At 43.2% G+C, this 24,104-nt stretch overlaps 1 long non-coding RNA gene across 1 annotated transcript in view; it reads left to right on the top strand.

Moving 5' to 3' along the window:
- The window catches only part of LOC126506608 (uncharacterized), a 127,586-nt gene that overhangs the window by 85,906 nt on the left and 17,576 nt on the right, over positions 1-24,104 (top strand). Inside the window, exon 2 of the long non-coding RNA XR_007593269.1 lies at positions 3,073-3,127. This is a non-coding gene — a long non-coding RNA (uncharacterized lncRNA). The remainder of the gene's footprint in view (positions 1-3,072; positions 3,128-24,104) is intronic.

Below are 24,104 nucleotides of genomic sequence, written 5' to 3'. Positions count from 1 at the left end.
TGTGATCCTCTCTGGTTCAGGGGGCAGCAGCCGTCTCTCTTTTCTCATGCTTACTGCTTTCCTTTGGCTCCAGCTAAATTCAGCTACTTGGGCTAAAGTCCTCATTAAAAAAAAAAAAAATCCCTGCCTCTCTCATTGGTGATGGGTGGCCAGTCTCACTTGTCCAGTTTTCATGCCATGAGCTCACACTGCCCAGTATCGCCGTGGATTAGAACAAACTTCAGGCATGTTCATAGTGTTTTCCAGAGGGTGTCCACCAGGACTGCACAGCTGCTCCCTACATTGGTGGCCTACTGAATTATACACACCTTTTGTGAGTCCTACTTCATACTTGTGATTTATCTAGGTAAATAAGCCATGTGTGCCGCACACACTTGCCTCCGATGCCTGGCTGGTGTTCACTTCTACCTTCTGAGGTTTTCTGAAGTGCTCTGTCATCACAGGGGTATCCCAAGTTCCACTCCATGGCGGGACTCTTGGTATTGCACCAGAGATGTTACTTCAGACGGATCTACTTATCCAATTGACACTGTAGGAGGAAGAGAGTCCCTTTAGCCTTTTCTGAGAATCGATGCAGTAGCATTTTAGACAAAAGTAGAATTTTTTTTTCTGCAATACAGGATTCTTCTTGCAGTCCCCTCCAAGAATGCCTTTTTTTTTTTTTAAAGCAAGAGACTCAAATATTAGTTTTTCATACCCGATTGCACCCTCCACGCTTGTCGTCCATCTCTCCCTGATTCAAACGCTGTGCTGAGGTCTCGTCTCTGTGATTCCATCCTGTCTCCGAGAGTCAGAATTGATGGGGCCCAGGGCCGGCGGTGATACCAGGTGTCCCCAGCAATGCTGCCTGTGGACTGGCAGCTTTGCCGTTCTTCACATTCCCCCACCACTGTTTCCTGGCAGTGTTGATTACAGAAATCAGATTAGACACTCATCCAAGACGGGCTTTCCCCACTGTATTTCAAGTCCATTTATTTTGCCGTCACAGAGACGTGGCTGCGAGGGAGGGAAGGATGATAAGGTATCCAGCTGTCCTTTTGGAATGTGGAGGATTCCAGCCGGGGGAACTAATATTACCACAGGGCTGTTCCCTTAGGCAAGCTCTCTATGGCTGAGCCATACCCAGGCCCCATGGTTGTTTTCTTAGCTCATTAGACTCTTGGGGTGAAACTAAAATTAGGATTTGGTTACCCAGTGCTCACTGTACAAACCCTAGGAAGGGGGTGTGATGTCCAAGATTTCAGTATTATTCTTTGGCCAGTGGGGGTGGTGGTGGAGCAATGCCCCCAGTTCCAATCAGTCTTCCTCACATAATGTAAACGGTGAATGTTTAGTTTCCAGTTTTGAGGCTCAGCTAGTCTGGGGTTCACAACAGCGTTGTGTGGTCATTCTTCCACTTGCAGTGCGTTTATTGGTCGGGTGTCTCAGATGCGAGATTGTGCACAGAACAGTTCTCATGGGAGTCAGAAGTTTCTCTTTCCTCCCCCCCCCCCCCCCCCCCCCTGATGTCCCAGGTTGCTCTCTCTTCTGCTCTGTGGTTCCCTTTTCTCTCTCATGTCTCGTGTATGATCCAGCTCTCATGCAGGACGGGAGGTACTGTATGGGAGGAAGCTTGAAGCATTTTTTTTTTCTTTTTGGTTTTTCGAGACAAGGTTTCTCTGTATAACTTTGGTGTCTGTCCTGGAACTAGCTCTTGTAGATCAGCCTGGCCTCAAACTCACAGAGCTCTGCCTGCCTCTGCCTCCTGAGCGCTGGGATTAAAGGTGTGTGCCACCATTGCCCGACAAAGCATCTTTTCTTATGTATTTTGAATTAGCTTACTTCAAGCATCCAGTACAGTGGCATCTAGAATGTACTAAGAGTTCAGTACATGCCTGCAGACTAAATCAATCGCATGCCTCTGCTGGCATGCTGAGATGGGCACTGACTTGTGTGTAACTACCCTTTTCATGTGTGTGTACCGTTCATGTCCACCTGTTTCTTCGAAGCCGTGGTGGTGCAGCTGCATTTACCAACACAAACTGAGATGGTTATGTTTAAATGTAGAAATATGAAGTTCATATGCATATATGATCAGATGTGACAAACCTAAGTTGTCTACTGTCGGCTATGCCCCAAGACAAAAGTGTGCAACTGATACCAGTGAAGGAAGCTGGGGTTCGTCCCAATTCTGTCACTAAAACCCTGTGGTTGCTTATGCTCTAGGGACCATCTTTTTTTTCTCTTGTAAAACGAGGCCATGGTCTATACTGTCTTCCATAGAATTATCAACAACTCTATGACTTTTAAAGAACAATAGGCAAGTTTTAAAAATTCCTCTTCATAACTGGGCAGTGGTGGCACATGCCTTTAATCCCAGCACTAGGGAGGCAGAGGAAGGTGGATCTCTGTGAGTTCAAGGCCAACCTGGTCTACAAGAGCTAGTTCCAGGACAGGCTCCAAAACTACAGAGAAACCCTGTCTCAAAAAAAAAAAAAATTCCTCTTCATAACAATTTCCAGTCAGTCTTCCCTAAACAAGAGACATTATGACCTCAGAACATCCAGGGCCATTCTGGTTTGTTCTGCATGCAGAGTAGACTTTCAAATTGCCGGCCTTAGGAAAGGCGATTCCTACTCCCGCACTGTTTGCTGGTTATATTGAAAAACTGATTGTCTTGAAAAGGTAGAGAAGAGCAGAAATGGAAATCCCCAAATCCTTTCTTAAAGAAGAGAGGAATGAATTTGTGTTGCGGAGTTAGATAACACCTAGAGACCGCTGGACTCTATCCAAGAGTAATTAGTGAGTTTTTATTTAAGCTGTCCTCAGTTCCCAAGGTGGCTTGGGGCACTGAGATCCCACTTAACAAGGAGGAGGGGTTTTAAAGGCAAAGGCCACGTGGTGCTTTTGGGATGGGAGCTTTCCCAGGTGCAAGAGAACATCCGGATCTTGTGCATTCCTGGGATTTCTGGCTTTGTCCTAAGAGTCTCAGGTTGCTCACAGGGCAAGCTCTGATTTTTTTTGTTGTTGTTGTTGGGCAAATCTTTACTCAATCCATTTTGACTTAATCTGAATCCACTTTCTCTTTTCCAGCTCCCTAGGCTGCCCCAGAAACTCATGAGGGTTTCCAGATGGGATCTTCTCTGAGGTATGAGGTTTGTCTCCATAAGCAATCTTTACCTTCCTTTCTCCCACACACAGTATGTTTCCGGCATACGTAGCCTTTAACATTTTCTTATGAGATTTAAAAATAGTAGCTGATGGTATTGATTTGTCCTTCCACTGATACCTTGCTGCTCTTACCTTCTCAGTGGAAATCCGCTTCAAGGGGGTCAACAGGGGCTAGCGGGTTCCATCAGCCAATGAGAGATCACCAGCCAGGCTGAAAAGATTTACAGACCCCGTTAGGTGATGTTTATTGCAATTCTTCCAGAGACCTATGACCAGAATTTCATGACAAAGCCATTTAAAGTAGTATTTTTAAAATTATTGTGTGTATATACATACACATAATATATATATACATATGAATTCATTTAATCATTCAAACAACTTTATAAAATATGTATGGTTATATACTTTTTACTTATCTAAAAATTAAATGGGTAGGATTAAGTAACCTACCCAAAGTCATTTTGGGTTCTAACTCAGTTTTAACTCACATTCGTAAGAAAAAAATTTAGTCACTGTACATAGGCAAACAAATACTTTTTTTGAACTGGAAATACTTAGTTTTGAAGTTTAAGTGAATATTATTATTCCTTTAAAAACGGCGGCGGCATGGGTGTGTGGACAAACACAGGATAGACGAGACGCAAAAGGAAGAGACGGACACGCGGCTCCCACGTGGGTGCGCTTTAATGGGGAGAGGGGAACACAGCAAGGGGTGGGACGTGCAGACACACAAGGGTAGGGGGGAAAAGGGCCAAGAGAGGGGCCAAGAGAGCGAAGCCTCGTGGACCTTCGCTTTTAACGGGGGGCGCAAGGTTATCTGGGAGGAGTGGCCTTCACCTGGGCGCGGCCAGCGCGCACACAGGTGACGGTAATCCAGGAGAAGTCTGGGAGCTGTAGTTTCCAAGGAATAACAAATATGTCACACACAAATATTCAAAAGTATCATCTTGGATAATAACTGTAACTGTAGACTATTTTCCCTGTGACTTTGCTGAGTTCAGAGAGACTGTATCAGCAACAAATCTACCCCGAAGCTCCAGAAACATTACAAAGTCTTTCTTCTTGCGCATATGAAGTTGGGTGCAGATTGTCTGATCGAAGTTCCCAATCTACTCCTAAAGTGGCTGGGCGGAGAAAGGAGGGAAGCCCTCGCTGTATTGGACAGCGCTATCAATCTGTCATCCAGTCTGAAGAAGCTCAGAGCACTCCAGCGAAGTAGCTCACTTATTCATTATGATACTCCTAATTGAAAGCTAAGACACCCTAGACAATTTCCATCAGAGGAATCTAAGTCTCTTGCTGATTTATATAAATCCTTCTGTCTGAAAACTGTACGGAATTCATAACATCTCATAGGCCAGCCTGGTGCACTAGGGTTTAGGCTTAAGTGGTAATTCAGATAACTAACAACGCAGGAAGACACAAGGAACCATGGCATCTTCATACCCTTTCCTGCTGTGAGGTAGAGTCTCTCTATGTAGCCCTGGCTGGCCAGGAACTCACTCTGTAGACCAGGCTGGCCGTGAACTCACAGAGATCCACCTGCCTCTGCTTCCTGAGTGCTGAGATTAAAGGTGTGTGTCACCTCACTCTTAATATCTTGCTTTGTGTCACACTACTTACTACTACTTATTGTCTCTAGACCATAGAGAATAAAATGTCTACTGTTGTGAGTCTTTCTCTGTTCCACCAGCCAGTTCCCAAATAACCATATGGAGATTTCTTATTAATTGTGAAAACTCGGCTGATAGCTTAGGCTTGTTTCTACTTAGTTCTTATAACTAACTTAAATTAACTCATTTCTATGAAATTATTCTGTCTCGTCTCATGGTTTTATGCCCATACGGCTTTCCTGCTTCCTTCATGTCTGGCTGGCAACTCGACCTTCTTCTTCCCAGCATCCTCTCTGCCCCAAAATCCTGTCTAGCTATTGTTTGTTCAGCTTTTTAATAAACGAATCAGGGTCAGATATTTAGTATACAAAAAGATGATTCCACAATAGTCTGCCTCTTACTTCTTAGGACTCTCCAGGAAGAAACAAGAGTTATGATTAAGAATTTCACTATTGGCACTTATATTTAGTAGTACACTTTGATCTGCGGGATGGAGAAAGCAGGTTGAAGCCACAGGACTTGCTGAAGGATGAGCCTTTCCTGATGTAATGGTGCTGCTGTGGTGGAGGGATTTTTATGATTCTGCCTTTAGAAATAATTCAAGGAAAGAAATTTCACCACTGTTGTGCCAGAACACTCGAACCAATGACATTTGATTATTATTTAATATTGTTTTGGGTAGAAAATAAAGACTGTGTTGTAAATCTCTCTAAATAATTTATCTCCTAGAGTTTTAAGCCTTTTATCAACTGCCTTGCACTAGGGTCTGGCAAAGATAGGGATTGGATAAGTGAAGGGTAGCAGGGATTCCCAGGCGTTGGCTGCTCAGCCTTTGTGGACGGCGCCATGGGAAGGAGAGCAACGGTGTTCACACAGGAGCCCTCTCAGGATCAGGGTCCCTGGGCGCTGGCCTTGCTCTCGGAGGCATCCCCCACTCTCTGTTCTTTACCTTGGTTGTAGGTCATATGAAGAAAACTGCACCTTCCAGCTTCGCCTGTGACTCCAGACACAGCTTCGGGTTCAAGCTCAGCATCTCTAAATGCTGGAATTCTTCCAAAGGCATTTATAGTACGACCCCAGACTGTGCCCTTGTCTCCCACACAGCGTTTCCTGATCTATAGCTTTTCTGCACCAGTTTCTGCATCCCGAAGTTTTGGAGCTGATGATTTTGAGAGCACATTTCCTTATTATCTGTTCCTCATAATTGTTCTCATTTGGTAAGTTGGATAGACCCCAAAACAACTTCCTGTTCTGTGAAGCATCTCAGGGTACATGCTATTTTCAGGAAGATAGATGATATGTGCATTGCCATGCGCTTAAATGAGCTTGCTATCTTTATATTTCAAGGCTGTTCTCTCGGGCTATTGAATATTAAATCATCTTTTCTAGTTACTGCATCTATAGCCTCCTCCACCCTCTGCAAACCCTCTTCTAGAATTAGCCAAAAAAGTCTGTCTTGTTTTCTCCTGGACCTTCTAGTCAGGCATACACACAGGAGAAGGTGTCCTGACTTGTCAGGTGTGTTCATAGGTAAACCCTGCCCCCCTCCACCTCTCTCTTCATGTGTGTGTTTCCCAGGCTTTCTTTTGAGTTAGTCTTAGCCTGTGTCCACAGAACCTCTTGGAAAAATTAAACATTATAAGGAGGCAGGAAGGCCAGAATCAGGTTATATATCAGAAATGGAAGAGAGAGATCTTTGGTAGTGGGAATCTGGGTAAACGTCACTCTCTGGAGATGAATGTTGGAAGGAACTGAGTCGACATCTTCCTCATGTTCAGTAAAGCTGAGCGACAACTTTCGTTCACTCCCAGAATGGGAGCATTAGAAGAGCTGGTGATGGGATGTCTAAAGGGTTTAGCTAAAAAATGTCATACATGTAGCATAGTTAAGGTTGACACATACAACATACAATAGCAAACTAGTGAGGCCCCATGTCACGCTGCAGAGCTAGTTTATATAATGAGACCACATACTCAGTGAGAGGCCCACCCCCAAAGTAAGTTAGTATATATATATATATATATATATATATATATAAATATATAGAAATATGTATATTTCTGCTTTTCTAATCCTCATCTTCAGTATGCAGAATTTGTCTAAAGATCAAATCAAATGAAGCCTCTTGTAAACTTTAAAGTGGGCCCAAGGGAAACACTGCACTTGTCTTTCACACTTAACTAGGGTGACAGGGTGCGGACAGAGCCCTGAGCACAAGCCGCCATGCTTGTTGGCACGTTCGAGGTCCCTAGAGGTCCTGCTTCTCATGCAGTTACCAGGCTGGAGAGTCAGCAGTGGCTAGCCAGTTGGAGGCATCCTGCTCTGATGCGTTGGACTGTTCCTGTGGCTGCAACACAGGCAGCGTCCGCTGCTGCCTTTCCATCAGCATCTCCCTTGATTTTTACATCTTTTCTTCGGACCCAGTTCTTCCCTCCTGTTATTTTTCTCAGATGCAGAAATCAACCTACTAAACAGGAAATGTTTTGCTTACGCTTTCCCATTTTTGTCCTCCTAAAGCTGAGATTTCATGGTTTACCAACCGAGGATTCTTTTTTATGCCACAGAGAAATCATTTAACCAACTCTGTCATATTTTGCCATACATGGCAACGTGAGTTGTCCTGGGTGTATTTTTGGATACTGGATTAGTCTTAGAATGCGAGGTCTGTGCTGTGGGAAAGAATATGACCTTACTAAGATGTGAACTCTGCTTTATGTCGCTATGGTTACTATTTGATCGTCCCAACTTGCATACTTGGAATCCAAGAGGGGAAAATCAAAACAGCATCTCTATCAGGCAGATGCCAAAATACATAAAATACATTGTCCTTTATATGAACAGATAGATATGCGTCATGTATGGACTGGAGGGCAATAAAGTTTGTAGGATAAAAAGAGCAAAGATGTATTTGTGTAGAAAACAGAAATTTACCCTGGTCTTTACAGTTTGTTATTGAGGGAATCTAGGCTGTAGGACTTGGTGGAAATAAAAACTAGATGATAAATGTGGCAATCCCAAGAGGTCAGGAAGCAGGCCATACCTGTGCCTTCACGGCAGCCAAAGCTCGCTCTGTAGTATCTGGCATTGCTTCACTACTGAGTAGCTATCTACACAGGCATCCTGTTTCCTTAATATTGTTTACTAAAAAGATCTTGCTTGAAGTTGAATAAAAATAAGCTTTATTAAAAACTAAAAACCCAACTCTCGATATTCCAAACATCTGAAGCACAAATCCTTACCACAAATATTCACCCAGCCTCTTAGCTTCTGAGGGTATGATGCTGGGGACCAACGTCAGGGGTCCTTATTCTAGCAAGATGACTTTTAGTGATTAAATTTCAGGAATAATATTAAAATCCAACAGTGATTTACGTGTAAAGAAGGTTCAAAACTACCCTCATGTGGGCGGGCCTCTGGCATTTTTATCTTTCACACAGATCCTTCAGAACGAACCGTATATTGTGATGTATCTTAAGGTCTAGGTATTTTTTTTCGATCTTAGCAAACAAGAAAAGATCCTAAAAGGAAAAATGAGAAGTTTTTTTATGCTTCAGAAATTATAGAATGCTTCAGAGAATATAGAGATTTTCATTAGTGATGGATCAGTTGACTGGATTGGTGCATTCTGCCTCGTGATTCTCGTGATTTGTTTGTGCTCTTAGCAGGCACCCATGCACAGCAGGTGGGTGAGATGGTCTCAGTATGGAGGGCCTTGATTTCTCTACAGGGAAGGGGTTTAGTCCTTAGCGTGTGTGCTGGGAGATGAGCTAGGGTTTCCTTTCATTCAGGAAGCAGAAGAGCTGGTCAGTCCCCCTTCCCTTTTCCCCAAGCCATGTCTGATCCAGGAGCAGGTCCAGGGTGTAGGGGTCAGAGTAACAGAAGGGGTGTTGTTACTGTGATCCCGGACAAGTCTCTCCTTTTCATCCACTTCAGATTGAAGCGAGCTTTTAAAAATGTCCCACTGCCGGGCGATGGTGGCGCACGCCTTTAATCCCAGCACTCGGGAGGCAGAGGCAGGCGGATCTCTGTGAGTTCGAGGCCAGCCTGGTCTACAAGAGCTAGTTCTAGGACAGGCACCAAAACTACAGAGAAACCCTGTCTTGAAAAAATCCAAAAAAAAGTAAAAATGTCCCACTAACCCTGGTCTGTTTTGGATATTTTCCAAATAATATTTGGAATTTGGGAGATTTGAAACAAATCAATGTTCAGGTTGCACAAATCTTTTGAAACAAGTTTATATGCTCAACATACTCAACACATGACATTCAGGCTTTTCTCGGGATTCCATCTTGGTACAAGGTACAGTTACTATAGGACTGATGTGTGTGTGTGTATACATGCATACTGTAGGAATGCACATACATATGTTTGCATGCATATGGAGGCCAGAAGTCAACGCTGAGTGTCTGTCCCTATCATTTCACACTTACTATTTTTAGGCAGGATTTTTCACTGATCCCAGAGCGCATTGATTCGGGCTGGACTGGCTGGCCAGCAAACCCAAGGACTCTTACTGTTCCTGTTCCCTCTGCTCTAGTATTACTTTCATGTCCTCTCCCACCTCGATGTTTGCCTAAGTGCTTACTAGTCAAACTCAGATCTCCATGCTTGTACAGCGAGAGCTGTTATCCCCGAGCCATCTCTGAGTCTCTTCACCCAACGTGGAGATCACCAGCTCAACCGGACTAATTAGATAGTGGGAACCAGATCCTTTCGTCCCTGCAGCATTGGGATTCTAAGGACATAACCTCCAACAGCTTCAAGTGTGAGTGCTGAGAGTAAACGCAGCTCTCTAGGTTTGCCCAGCAAGCACTTTACTGACTGAGCCACACCCCTAACTTCCTATTGGATGTCTGCTTATTTTAAAAAGGAAATTGTTTTAATCACAATTGCTGTGCAGCTGAATAGGTAGTGGCATAAAGTAGTTTACAATGCTTGTGGCTTGTGTGCCACTAATTCAAGCAGAGCACAGCAAAGACAGCTTTTCTCTTCATGATGTCCAGAGCCTCAGACACTAAGACCTGGAGACTCAAAGACTGAAGATGCTTTGGGAAAAAGTCATCTGGATTTTTTCATTCACATACGTGGTAGTTGTTGAGGTTGTTACTAATCTCTTAACTGGACGTTAGGCTATATAAGATCTCTATGTGGTGATATCTCTATATGTCTCTTCCTAGGGGGTAGTTGGGACTTCCTTACAGTACAGAAGCTGCATTCTGAGACCGGGTACATCAAGAGCTCCAAGCGGGATGTGTGCCATTTCTATAGACTAGCCTGGAGGCCACATGGTATCTCCTTTGGCATACTGCATCAATCAAGGTCATTGCAAAGTTCTGGCCAGGTTTATGGACTGTCAAGGTCATTTGAGAAAATCATGTTTTGGAGGGGGTATTCTATCATGGCAGTGGAGGCATGGCAACAGGTGACCAGAGCAGGAAGCTGAGAGATCACACCCCAACTTCACAAAGAAAGTAAAAAGCAAACTGGAAGTAGGACGAGGCTGCAGACTCTCAGAGCCTATCCCAGTGGTGACTTTAGCTCCATGTCCTAAGCATTTCTTAGCCTTTCCTAATGGTGTCACCAGCTGGGGAACAGCTATTCAAATACATGAGCCTATGGGCGCCATTTTTTATTCAAACCACCGTAGAAGCCAACTACTTGTTTAACTGGAAACTACCTAAAAATTTAAAAAGAACTTAATTAAAAGTCATAAATGGTTAAAGGACTAGCAGAATATTTTTTATTAACGTAAAGAAAATGCTTAGCATTTCTACACCCAGATGAGTTATGTCCCATGGCACTAAGAAAACTCACAAGCCGCATCACTGAGGGGATTCACCAGTGTTGAAATATGGCAAGAGGCGACACTGAAAACTGAGAAATTGAAATGTGTCCTTGTGTCTAAAGGACAAAAAATATGAATTAGGGAATTAGTTACTATAAAGGTATGCATGTCACTATTGTGCCATTAGGTTTACAGGGCCATGCTGGTCATTCTTGTGGCTTATAGGCATCATACCTAGGAGAGAATGTGGGCTGCTTCCCTCCAGCAGAAGGTAGGCCTGCATGACAAGGGAAATCAGACCTGGTACCAGACACCTAGCCAGCTAGCCAGGGCGGAGTACAGAAAGCAAGCGAAAGGCTAGAGAAGATGTAGGTTCTTCGAGGAAAGCCTACAACTGTCACCTTAATGACCATAATCAAACTCATCCCTAACTACATCCTAAATATTTACCCTTAGATATACAGATAAGTATAATCTCGTCCCTCATCAAAGAAACTTCTCTTTGTGACAGAGGCCATTACAGAAAACCACCACTGATCAAAAGTCAGAGAATAAGAGATTACGTGGTCCAGTTCCAATCATACATCTACAACACAACTTCTGTACCTAAGGCTGAAGGATCATTGCAGAGGAGTGAGCAAAAAGACTGTAAAGGCCAGAGGAGTAGTTAGTTTTGAGGCTGTGTCTCCTACAAACAGAGCAACAGCTGCGATAAAACTGTTTCAACAACATGGCTGCCTAAACAAGATCTGAACAAGAACAATTTCCATAGACCAGCTAGTGTGGAAGAGGGAGTGCTCAGTATGCCTTAACTTTAGACAAAGAACCTTAGAATACTAAGAGAGGGAGAAACTGCTTTCCCCAGGGAAGAGCACACCAGTTTGGTAAACGAATATCAAGTGGTCAGCCCTGAAATCATGTATATATAAGTAACACCATACAGGCTGAGCAGATTGTATTTATGTATTTAGGAATATATAGATATTCAATATATACACAATTAGAAAAAAAGTGGCCACAAACTTGAGGGAGGAGAGGGAAGAGGAAAATGATCTAATGAAATTATAACCTAAAAATTAGTATGAAAAGATTGGCTTTATAAGAGGCAAGCCAAAAATATTCCAAAGTTTAATAAATTGAGGCATTCATTTAAAAAGTTTGGTTGAAAATGACATATTACTATCTTATTGTCTTACCTCTTCCTCATCTTGTGTTTCTGTGGCAGACAGTGCTAAGTAATTAGGTTTTGGCATGTTGGATGGCTGGCTATGTCTGGTCAGTACCTGGAATTCTTGTTAAAACTGGGTTTTATAATAAATTCACTACCAATTATTTTTTATTTTTGAAATAAAACCTATTTCTTTTTTATGACAAAAAAGAAACTTTCCTGTTTTCAAAACAATATCAATCATAAACAAACTGTGTCACAGCAAGCCTGTCATTATCTCTGTAAAAGTTGATAGGGCAAGAAACTCTGCAGAGTATACGCGAATAAAATCTGGCAGGGATTAAGGACTTTGTCACATTCCTGATTTTGAGCTAGGGAACGATATGAGATGACTGGATGAATAGCAGCGGAAGAGATCGCCAGCCTCCGGCATGACAATGCAGGATCATTTCAACTTGGTTGGAACATCCCGGTGTGTTGAACACTTCGTTATGATCAAACTCTGGAAATAATAAGGATACCAATCATATTTCTACATGACATGGAATTGGAAGAGAGCGGACAGGTTGCCATGACAAGCATTCCAAAAATATCTTTATATATTATATTCAGCAAGACAAAATTCAATGCTGTAGTTTCACAAAAGCGGTGCAGAGCATATGGGCCTGACTTCACAATGGCAGATACAAACGAGACGCCTGCATTTTAATTAATATTGAAATCACACCAACCGCTCGATATGATCTACAAAAGAAAAGAAAGAGGAAGTTGTACCTTTAGCATTTGTAGAAGTTCTTTCTAGAATTAGGAAAGTGTTAGTTCTGACCCAGTGTTCCTCCGCTCAGACAACAACTTAGCTGCTTCGTGCCGTGGTTTAAAAGAAAATTTAAAAATTAGCATTATCCAAGATTTGTATTCCCCGGGGAAGGGGAAATAGTACTTCATAAAGATGTAAGTCATAAGCTGTACAAAACACTGGGTTAAGAACTTTACATAACAAATTAAATATTACACTAATGCTGTAAGTTATGTATTTTTTACGGCCATTTATATGTGAGGATACTGAATAACAGTGTTGAGGCATTTCTTTTGCAAGGATATATTGCTGTAGAATGGAAGAACCAGGGTTCTAACATAATTTAATTTTTCCCGAAGTGCACTTTCCCTCTTCCTGTCCCATGCTTCATATGACCCCAAACCCTTACTCTTTGTATGTGTGTGTGTGTGTATGTGTGTGTGTGTAGGCATCTGTGCATGTGTGCACACAGGTGTGCATCATAGAAGCCAGAGGTCAATTTCAGCTCTAGTTCCTTAGGAGCTGTCTACCTTGTTTTTGGAGACAAGGTCTTTCAAGGGCTGGAAGCAGGTGAAGCAGGCTAGGTGGGATGGCCAGCGAGCCCCAGAGTCCGGTTTTTGCCTCCTTCACCAGTGTTGGGATTATAAGCGTGAGCCACCACACCTAGCTCTTATGGGGTTCTGGGACTCAATCAAACCCAGGCTCTTGTGCTTGCATGGCAGGCACTTTGCCAACTGAGGTCTCCCTCCAGCCTCTAAAGCTCTTATTCTTGTTTTAATTTAGAGTTTTGAGAAGTTCATAGATAAGTACCCTGTATTTATATCATTTCCATCCTTTCCTCTTCTCCCTCCAACTTCTCCTGTACCCCTTTACCCAATCTCCCTTCTAGTTCATTATCTTTTCACCTGTATTATTATTGCTTTACATACACACACATGTGTGCGCACACACACACACATGTATGTATGTATATAAAATCTACTATGTTTAATGAGTATTGCCTATATGTGTGTGTGGTTGGGGGGACCACTTAGGATTGGGAAACACATTAGGATGCTCTCTGATGGAGAAAACTATTTATCCCTTCTTCAGAAGCCAGGGGTTGTCTGTATCTATATATTTAGAGGTGGTTCTTTGTGACATTTTCCTCTGTCTATGTTACCATGTTGACTGATGTAGTTTTGCTCAGGCATCCATATTATTGAGAGTTCACAGGTGCCATATCCTGTCACATCCAGAAGATGTTGTCATTTCGCAGCAGTTGTCTTGATCATCCAGTATTTATCATTCTGCCTCCTCTTCTGCAGTGTTTCTGGAACCTTCCAAAGAGGAGTTATGCTGTTGGTGTCTCAGTCGGGGCTGGATAGCCACAGTCACTTTCTGCATGGGGATCACTTGCAGATCCCTGTAGCACCCTCTATTTGCTGCGAAAAGGTTATTCGATGAGGGGTGGGAACTACGCTCATCTATAGGACAAACATTTAGAATATAGTTGGGATCTGTATTTGCTTATGAAAACGGCAGTACTAGTTTTCCTCTAGGGTCTATGATCTCTCCAGCCGTCTATTGTTGGCTAGGTTTACAGTATCAGGCATGAATTCCCTCTTATTGAGTGGTTCTTATGACCAATTAGACAGCTATTGGTATATCTCAATAGGCATATATAAGTAAAGTATGGACCAAGATTCAGTTTGAGACGTGTTTTTAGAGAAGCTACGAAGTGACCTACAAGAGCTGATGGAAGTGTCTGACATTTACCACAACACCCTGAATATTCTGTATAACCAAGTTGCATTAGGTCAAGATTTTGTGGATTAATGTATGCGATTTAATACCACAAAGGGTGATAATTCTCCTCTCTGGGCGACATAGGCCAGCTAGTAAAAACCCCAGTGCTAGACAAGGGACACTTCTTTTGAGTTGTTGGTCACAGGGTCCAAGAGACCCTGAAAACAATACGTGCTTGCCATTGCCTTTGGTTGCTTCCCAGTACTTGACAGTAAGACCTCACTGCTAACGACAATATACACTTTGAACAAAGAACCTGGAGGGGTACAGCTGGAACTGACGTGAAAGCCTGCTCCCTGAGGGTTAGCTTTTGTACATAGCATTGGGAGGTGTGATGTAAGTGCTCAGCAGGATACTAGGTATGAGAATCCCATCAAATTGCCAAGCCTATGGACCACCATGAAGCTCTTATTAACACCCATGACAGTGATTCATAAGTTACTAATGTTTCTGGTTATCATATGAACAGCATATTAAAATGAGTAGATTTTTCAGGACCTGGTGTTCTGAGACAGAGGTCTCTGGAAATTTTCTTAAGACCATCCCACAAATAATTATTATACGGGTGTGAATGTCTATGTTAGTTTTATTCTCAACCAGAAATACAATCCAAGATGGTTAGTTAGCATTTAATCAATATGATGAAACCAAGAGACATTCAGTTAGACTTATAACAACACCAGACGTTTCTATAACTTGGGTAATGGACATTAGATCAGAGTATTTCTCTGTGACATTAGTAGTTGTGTATGCCAGTTTATTACTACTGTGACCTCATGCTTGACAGTAGCGATGTAGGGAAGGGAGGCTTTGGTTTTCTTCACAGCTGTCAGAGTCCAGTTGGTGGTTGCTTAGCTCCATGCACTTGGGCAGCATCATGGCTATGGGAGCATGTGGAATAAGTGTCTTCATCTCATTGTGAACAGGAAGGGGAAAGAGAGAGAGAGAGAGATAGAGAGAGAGAAAGAGAAAATGAGTGTGTGTGTGTGTGTGTGTGTATGAGAGAGAGAGAGAGAGAGAGAGAGAGAGAGAGAGAGAGAGAGAGAGAGCGCACATATCGAGATTCAGTCTGAAATTCCTTGTCAGCGAAGCCATGGAATGACAGCCTTGACCTACAAGCAGCTGGCAGAGATGCCCAACTCTTACTGGGCCCCCGTGGAAACCGAACATAGCCAAGCTCCTTTGTTAGGACTTGGAATTTCAGAAAGTGCCTTAGATGATTCTGATTGGAGACCTACATATCCTTAGAAGAAAAAGAGAAATAAGTCATTTACAATCTTGAGTTCATCATTTTAAGATGAGATTTTAATTTTTTATACACTCTTTCTCCATAGTTACAAAAAAGAATGCATTTCTGTGACCCTCAGTATATGCCCAAAGGCCTACAGTTACACAGATCTTTTGGTGAACATTTCCCACCAGACCACTACTAAAAACCTTCATCTTTGGTCCAACAATCTTTGGGAAGTTATGCTATTTTGCCAGAAACATCACTGAATGAGTCACATGCTTTAAAAGAAAAATGACTCTGCTATCTGAAAATAAAAAGATAACAAGGAACTAGACTATCTGGTGGAAAGGATGGCTGCCATTAAAACACTGTGCCCAGAGTTCTATTATTGTTTGCACTTGAAATGGTGTCAAGAATGGCACTTCAAAGACAGCTTTGAAAAAGATAATTTATCAAGCACATTTTTTTTGTAAAATTTCTCATGGTAAAAAAGCATTGGAATGCTTTTTTTTAGAATAACTCTTACAGTGGTAGATAAACATCAAGTCTTGAAATACTTAAGTCTGTGCTATCGTATTTATATAACAAAGGCAGATAATGTGCCCTATCCACAGTGGGGACAATCCAAATGCTTTGTTGACATGCTTTTTGTCTACTTAAACATCACAAATGCTGAAAGCTTTGAATATGATAAAAATGTTGAACAGGCACACAGTAACATTTATGAAGCTGGTGGATGAAGCCTCTGAAAAGTAGAGAGGCGCTCAGGGAGTTTGAAATGTTAACAATGGTAGCAAAGGGAAGATTTTAGTACAGAAAACACTCAAACACTCATGCAACCAAAGATGGAGAATGGCCGAGAAGGGCTTTTTTTTTTTTTTTTTTTTTTTTTTTGCCCTGGGTATTCAGATAGAAGGAGTAGAAGGATTTTTTTTTTTTTTTAAAGTTGGCTCCTTGTTTTTCCTAAGGTAAAAGCAGGCTTCTTGGATTTATCAAAGCCATTGCATTTCAGTTCTGTGCAGTACTTGACAAGGTCATGCCCATCCTATCCTAAAGTAATTAAAAAGGATGAACAATATTGTGTACCGTTTTAGTGGTAGTGATATATATGGATAATTTCATTACAACATTATAGACATGGAATGTAGCTTTGTCATAAGTGACACCTTCTCCCATTTCTCGAGTACTTCAAGTGACTCTATGCTATTTTGTTATTGTTCATTCATTAAAAAATAAGTCTTCATTGCTTTTAGAACAAATATATGTTGAGACGTAAATCCTTTTCAGAAAGTAATGAAGGTTGCTAATTTGATGTGATGGGTGGCTCAGTTTGTTGTTATTTTGACACTGCTTTTATATCTGATGTCAAATATGAAATTCAGTTTATCTGATGAATAGAAAGTATGCTGGTCCTCCCACGGCATGAAAAGTACACAATAATCTGACTGAGCTCTTCATGTCTTAATGAGTGGCTTGGGATTTTCCCCTTCTACAATGGAAAGTGCTATTCAGGGACTTCCTGTCTGTGTTGTGGTTCCTATGAAGCAAGAGCATGAAGGACAAGACAAGTGTACTAGCGAAAGAAGAGAGTGGGGCAGGTGTGCTGGGCCCAGAGGTGGCAGAAGGGCTGTTTAGCTTCGTTGCTTATAGTTTCTGGTTTCATTGGTCATGACTCTGCTGATGTGATCATGTCTGAGCTGTCTTTTCTCTCAGTCTTGTTTTGTTCTTGCCATTGCATGCTATGCTTACTGGAAGCCAGGGGTGAGTGGCCTTTATAGAGACACTTCCATAAATCACTCACTTCTCTCAGGTCCCTTCTGTTTCAAAGGCCGCTGTGGATGGAGAGCAGTTCGTTTGCTCGGCTGTGCCCCTTGTTGGGACTTAGCAGATGGTCTTCCTCAACTCCATTCCCAGTGGAGGGAACTGAGGATAAGGAGGCCGAGTGACTTAGCTAGCGTTTCTTCCTGTTGGCGGAGCCTGAATAGGGGCGGAGCCTGAATAGGGGCCGCCCTTGTTACTCTTAAAACAATGCTTCTGCTTTTGCTTGTACTGTTTTAATTGAACTTCTGATTTTGAGATTGTTTTCTAAACAGTTGAAAGAACTCATAAAGAGCTCCCAGGTAGCCTTTCCTGTTTCCCCAAGAGGCAACATCTTAACTAAGGCATTGATTGGGCGTCCTGAAGGCACACAGCATCTTCATCACCTGAAGATGTCTCCTGCTGCACATTTACAACAAATGCCTCACACACACACTCCACTCTAACCACCGGTAACCACATTCATTTAGTATCTCTCTCTACAGTTTTGTTATTTCATGTGAAATAAGTGGGATTGGGCTGTATAAAACTTTAGAGATGGCTTTCTCCCTCAGCACTATGCTCGATAGGTTTATCTGGTGTCATCTGGCTTGTCATGCATGCCAACATACTATTCTTTTCTGTCTCTGATCAGTAGAAGTCATCACAGCAAAGTGATGCTCCACGGAGCATGTCTGCTTCACTCTTGGCAAATGGTGGTCATTTCCACATTTAGAGTTCAGGAACACAGTTACGAAGATAAGGTTTGATTTCAGCAATCCCTGTTTTATATTTGAAGAGGCTTGGAGATCTACAAAGAATGACACATATCTTGGTAGAGCCCCTTCTGTTCTGTTTGTGGTGAGAGAGAGATGGATGTCAGGGATTTCCTCCCCAGGTGGGTGCTGCCTGCAGGATATGGTCAGAAGAGCGTTCTGCTGGACACAGACAGTTCTGGGTTTGCAATGGCGCCATTCATGCCCTTTTTATACCGGTGTAAAAGCAGTGCATCGTCAGGAGATACTGGGCTTCAGTTGCATCTCCTCACGCGAATGACATGTAGTATACTATATTCTCTCACACTGAGCTTGTTCTTATCTTAGATTGCCAAATGATAATGTTCTGTGGGTTAGGTGTATTTGGTGCATTTTTGACTCCATGAAATTTCAACATCCAATTGCTTTACTGTAAGTGGAGGAGCATCTGAACCATGAGTCTGGGAGGGAATCCCTCCAGGGGACTAGTATTCCAGCTGTTGAGCAGACAGAACAATTGTAGACATCATCCATGTACCACAAAGGGGATTCATGGCTGCTGATTTCCATTACTGAACAACGTGGCTGGAGACACAAGTGATCACCTGTCCAATGTGAGCGGCCCAGAATAGCAGAGCTTTGGTCCCTATATTAAACCCCAGAGACTGACTTACTGAGAAGGCAGACGGCTGCTGGATGAAGCAAGTGCTTGCATTTATGAGTTTAGCTTGGTTTCTATCATAGTTTGGCACATGGCATCTGCCCCATGGCCATTTGTGGACTTACTGAGTTCTGGAAAACTGAAAGACTTTCCCAACTGTCAGTTAGGAGGTGGAGTACTCAAAGGCACGCCTCCTGCCTCCCTAGGGTACCTGTATATTCTAACTGAGAAGACTATGTGAGGAGCGTGTAGAGGAGAAAGGGAGAAATAGCTCAGAAGGCTGCGGAATCAGAGTATTGGGAGGGAAGAGGCATTTGTACATGAAGGGCTATTAGATAAGAAGATGAAAATACAAGTCTAACTAAAGAGGTATAGAATGTAGCATACAGAGTCTCATAGACAACTTCTGAGAGGCCTTTATGTGAAGTGATGTTCATATGGCATCATCCCCAGATGCTTGGGTGCCAGAAGATGGGGATTCTTGATTCTGGGAGAGGGCTTTCTTACGGACAGGGCAGGCTTCTAAGGCTAAGTAGGAAGAAAAGAATCCCAACCATTAGAAGACCCTAGACAGAAGCAGAAGGAGTAGAGTGACGTCCGGATTTCCATTTTCACAGCAGTCGAATGAGTCTGAGACTCAGTAATTCCATTTTTATTTATTTCAGTCCTCATGGATTTTCCTTCCAGCGCTGTGGAATTCATTGCAATGTCGAGAGGGATCAGACAGGCACTAAACACACTTGGGAGAATCATTACTTTAACTTCTGAGGTCAGGAGTAATTTATTATTCTTTGGCAGGCTAGGCTATATGTGTCTCCCCCAGTGCCCCGCTGATCTCAGCTGGCTCTCCCTGCAAGGCAGGCTGCAGATTTCCCTCACAAATTCTTAAACTTGGTTTTTATGGACCTTGTTCCTGTTTCTGGTGTTCCTCGATCCATGCGGCTTGTCATAAAAAACGACAGTCGTTCTGCACTACAGGGCTGTAACATCAGCCTCCCCGCTCACCTGGGCAGCTCCCTGATTAAGTAGTCAGGTGCGATGTTTTCGGTTAGATCTGGTAAAATCCTGCACTTCCCAGATGGTGCATTAAGGGTCACCCTGTGATTGGTGACCCCATTATACTGTCCTTTTCCCACCTTCAGTGTGGAGGCTCACTTCAGGTACCCCAGGTGGCCGCTGTTGGCAGAAGCGCTATGTAATCATACAATCTTTCTCTCGGCTCCAGATTTTACAGCAGGTTGTTCAAGCACTCGAGAGATGGTTGTTTTCTGGAGATGTGGTCAGTGCTCGGATGGGATGAGTAATGAGATCAGGGAAGACACAACGGACACGAGGTGAATGACGCTCGGGCTGTCTGCAGCAGCAACAGCTTCTAGCATTGCAGGTGTGGGAAGGAACAGGCGCTTGTTTCCCCAGAGGATTGTAATTGTCGAGTCTCGCACAGAAGGAAGGGACTGAGCTAGAGGCTAACGCTGATTTTAAGTTGATGGGTACCATGTTCTCGAAAGAATGGTGGCTCCACAACCCAACCCCACACCCTAAGGCTGGGATCATCTTGATTATAGGTGGGCCTTTGTTTGGAACACCTCAGCCTGGCCTCTGTGTGTGACCTGGGCTTCCTCACAACATGAGAACTGTGTCCCGAGAACCATTGTTCTAATATGATGGTGTGGAAGACACAGCACTTTTAGGAACCAGCCTGAGAAGTCGCATGGGCCTTGCTTCTGTCGTGGTATTGGTTAAAGCAGGCAGAGAGACCTATTATCATTGAAGGAAAAGCAGATTACAAACCCTACCTCCCAATAAGGAAAGTGTCACCATCCCTCTGTAAGAAGAGCCCACGGGATGAGACCCGTTTCTCTAGTCAATGTGCCACAGGACGTAAGCATTCTAAAGTATTTGGCATATGCTGAGAATTTAGTGTTAGCTGTCAGTTACTGGACCCCCAAGCCTGTCAGCTCCAAAGGGGGAATGTTTGGGGAAAGTTCTGGCATATTTCTTCCCTTCTAATTGAGTTATAACATACTTGTATCTCAGGCTGTGAGCAGGAGAACCCCTGAGTCTGAGGAAGGAATGTAGCCACCCTGGGGAGTGTATCTGGGGCCATTTGCTCATTTGACTTCAGCCCAGCTCTGCTCAGGCATAAGCATAACTGACCTCCAGAAGGAGCTGACTAAATTCCTGTCCTTATGCTCACGGAGGCTTACAAACATCAGATAAAAGCGAGTAACTGGTCCTTGGCACTGGACAGGCTCCCTCCGAGACTGAAAACCCCTGAGGCCAGGGGCCTCATGAACATCCTGGGACGGGGTTAGGTTGACTTTGGAGTGGCCCTCATTTGAACTTCAACCTCAAAGGCAAGTGGATTAAGTAGCTTAGTGGTGGGAGCAGCAGCCTAAAACCAGAGCTTTGGGGCTTTTGTTGCGAGCAAATGAAATGTAGGGAAAGGCTTCTTGAAAGCCACCTGCTTCTTCCCAGACCAAATAGCAGCAGCAATAGCAGCAGCAGCAGCAGCAGCAGCAGCAGCAGCAGCAGCAGCAAGGTCTGCATCCCAGGCAACTGCAAGCAGCATTCTCCAGATGTACCTGATAGATCCTGCAGAATTCTCCTTTCCTTTCCTAATATAGTCCTCCATCTTAATAGTAATAATAAAAAGGAGAACCAGTCTTTTTCCTATTTCTTATGAAGAATTTATGTAACTCTGAATGAAGATAGCCATGCTCACTGACAACTTCAGAGAGGTCCTAACTTGTGAAATGAATCCTAAAAGGTTTGCACTGCCTCTGCAGGTATCATTCAGTATTGTGTGACTTTGTCTGGGCTTTCCCTAGCTCGTGGATAACTCTTCTGACACACAGGTTAGAGAAGTTTGGAGGTAAGCATTATGGTGGGTTAGGTGATCATGGCTCTTGGGTCCTGAGGACAGGATGTATGGAGTTGGCATGAATGCACAGGGAGAAAGTGTAAATAAAAGCCCAGACCTGCAGACTCACCTGCAGGCTCTCATTGTCTGCTTCCATCTGTTGGCAGCATTAAAAGACATTCTGTGAAGAACTACTGTTTAAAGGAAGAAATTAAAGAAATTAAAGAAATTAAAGCTAAGAGGGGATTGTGGATAAGGGAATGACTCTAGTTAATACTCTCAGACCAACGAAGGGTTAGGGGAAAATAATAATAATAATGTATATTGCATGAGACAGCATTGCTACCTGAAGATTAATAACATGCTACTGTCTCCTTCACAGGAAACTCACTCTCTCCCCTCCCTCATTCTTCCCTTCTCTTTGTTCTCAACCTTGGGTATCAAGTCCAGGGCCCTGCACATGTAGGCAAGCACTTTATCATTGAGTTGTGTTTTAAACACTAACTTTCTTTTTAGATCCCAAATCAAGGCTGGAGAGCCAGCTTAGCAGGAGAAAGTGCTTGCTACACAAGACTAATTTAATTCTGAGTTTGATCTCCAGAACCCACAGTGGAAAGAAAGAACCAACTCCTGAAAGTTGTCCTCTGACCTCCTCATGCACAATCACGACTGTGTACACCAACACACACATCACCTCCTCACCCTCCTTACACAATGACAACGAGTAAAACCCATTGAAAAATCCCAAACCACAGCTGTGATCAATGGCATAATAATTTTTATAACGTGCATATCTTCATTGAGATTCACTCAAAAGCAACACTGAGACTAAGCAGTTGGGTGTAAGTGATCTACCTGAGCAGGACGGGTCCTGCTGGCTGGGGCTGTCTAACTCTAGGGAGCATCCCAGAACAGAGTAGCACATGGGTCTACAGTTCTCAAGAACTGAAATAATCTAAAATATTTTAACATGTTTAAGCTGTGTACCTGTTCCTAAAGACGATTTATAAACACCAGTCTATGAGTCTATACTATTGTCACGTTAGCAGTATTGACTGTAGAAATCATGTGTGTTTCCTGCAGATGTGCATTCTGGTTCTACCTGCAGGCACAGCCCTGTTAGAGCGAACCTAATGAGTTGGTCTCACAACCATTGTGGCTCCATGCTATTGTTTGACAAAAGGGTATGGGAGCAGCTTAAGAGAGAAGAGGGAGGGGGAATGATACAACTATTTTAATTTAAAATATTGTAAAAAAAATAACCTGTAGCTGCTGCTGAAGCTTGGACTAAAGAATCAGCTCCACTGAAACAAAATCTTGTGAGCTTCATGGTGACGACATGTTTCAAACAAAATATTTCCTCAGGATCAGTGCATTGTCAATTTAGCGGGCCCAAGACTGCCTCCCAAGCTGGCAGTCAGACTAGGCCATGTGCAGTAGTCCCGGAAGAATACTGGTTTTAAAGCAGTGAAAGATGCAAGACCGAAGGGACCCAGACAGTAATTCCGAGTCCCCAAACAAAGGACAGGAGAGGCCAATTGGTGAAATTGGAGTGAAGACCCCCACATAGTGGAGATGCCAGGGCCATGGGATGACCTCCAAGGGTAGTGGTAGGTGTAGAGCTGGCCCGAGACTGTGAGACAAACTGAGTGTACTCTGTATAGCCCAGCTGGAGCAGGGAGGTTTCCCAAGCTCTTGGAGCACAGAACGTCACAGATGAGTTCCAGATATTGGATGGAGCTATAGGATTTGGTTTTGTTTTGATCTTGTTCCTATATACCCTGGTTCTTCCCTTTTAGAATAAGAAATTATGTAATTTGTTTTGCTTTTTATGGCAGTCCAGAGTCAAAGTTTGAAGTGGTGGAATATTTCAGACTGGGACACTTTTCAAGTTATGTTTTGTTTCCTGTGGTATCAGCATGGGGAGAACTGGAGGGCTGTGGTTTAAAGTGAAGTCCTTGTGTGTCAAGCTGGCAAGGGTTGGAGGATCTAGTTAGCTTCAGTTGTCAACGTGACATAGCCTAGGGTCATCGGAGAGGACAGCCTCTATGGAGATAGTTTCTGAATGAGATTGGCCTGTGGGCATATCTTTGAAGAAGTTGGCCTGAGGGCACACCTGTGAAGGATTTTTTTGATCTTAATTGGTTTGATAAGAGAGTGAGCTAGGCCTACTGCCAGTGATACCATCCCTAGGCAAAGTGGTCCTGGACCACGGAAGAAAGCAAGCTCAGAATAAACCTGTAAACAAACCAGTGAGCAAGCAGCATCCCCTTGACTCCCACTCTGCTTCCTTGGCACCACTGACTTCTCCAATTGGAGGTAATGCTACCTGGAATAGAAAGCAATTCTGCCTCCCAGTTCCTGCACTGAGTTCCTGGCCTGACCTCCCTCAATGATAAGTATAAAGCGGAATAAAATCCTTTCTTCTCCTAAATTGGTTTTGGTCAAAGGGTTTTTATGTCACAGCAGCAGAAGGGAAACTAGACTAGCCTGT

The sequence above is a fragment of the Alexandromys fortis genome, unplaced genomic scaffold (assembly GCF_014885135.2).
Source record: "Alexandromys fortis isolate MF-2015 unplaced genomic scaffold, M_Fortis_MF-2015_v1.1 scaffold_0, whole genome shotgun sequence".
Taxonomy (NCBI): domain Eukaryota; kingdom Metazoa; phylum Chordata; class Mammalia; order Rodentia; family Cricetidae; genus Alexandromys; species Alexandromys fortis.
The sequence above is the reverse complement of the archived record's forward strand: the minus strand, read 5'-3'. Positions and strand labels throughout refer to the sequence as shown.